The sequence below is a fragment of the Alligator sinensis genome, unplaced genomic scaffold, assembly GCF_000455745.1.
Source record: "Alligator sinensis unplaced genomic scaffold, ASM45574v1 scaffold933_1, whole genome shotgun sequence".
NCBI classification, from domain to species: Eukaryota; Metazoa; Chordata; order Crocodylia; family Alligatoridae; genus Alligator; species Alligator sinensis.
In genome coordinates, this window is record NW_005842542.1 from 291,229 (window position 1) to 291,846 (window position 618).

The 618-nt window shown below is 71.0% G+C and overlaps 1 protein-coding gene across 1 annotated transcript in view; it reads right to left on the reverse strand.

Annotated features, from left to right (window-relative positions):
• TENT4B (terminal nucleotidyltransferase 4B) overlaps positions 1-612 on the reverse strand; it is a 68,685-nt gene extending 68,073 nt beyond the window's left edge. The window contains exon 1 of the mRNA XM_025213627.1: positions 478-612. The gene's annotated coding sequence lies outside the window, so the exon portion shown is untranslated. The remainder of the gene's footprint in view (positions 1-477) is intronic.
• Positions 613-618: the final 6 nt, after the last annotated feature.

The window sequence follows — 618 nt, forward strand, 5'->3', positions numbered from 1 at the left end:
CTCCCCCGCTGCTGCGTCTGTGCCGTGAGATAGGGTGGTGCCCATTCGCTAGGCCCCTTTATTTCACATGCCCATCCCTTCCCACGTCCCTACAAGAGAACGACGAGGGAGGCCCCTGGATGCTGGCGTGCAAAATGCCCGCTGTGCGGCCTGCCCCTCCACATCCCGCCGGCCTGGCAGGTATCTCCCCGTGAGGCTGGGTGCAAGCAAAGCACCCATGCCTGTGCCAGGAACCACTTCCTTCCCCCAGTGCCTGGACAGTGACAGCACGAGAAGATGCTAGAGCGCTCTGGCCCATGCCTCTGCATCCTCCGCCGGCAGCGCGGAGGGGGAAGGGAGGGGGCGCCCAACGTGCTCCCACGTTTCCAGGCCCAGACAGGAGCTGCCCGCTCCGCCCGCCCGCCCGTCCATGTGCGGCAGCGGCCGCGTGCTCCTGCCCGCGGGAAGGTGCCCGGCCCCGGCCCCGGCCCCGCTCACCCCACGACTCCCTGGCTGTAGTTCCTCTTCTTCCAGGGGGTGCCGGTGTAGAGCGGCTCGGCCGGGCCGGCCTGGGCCCTGGCGGCCGGCCCGTCCCCCAGGGCGGGGGCCGCCCTCTGCGCCCCGGGCCACAGCAGGAGG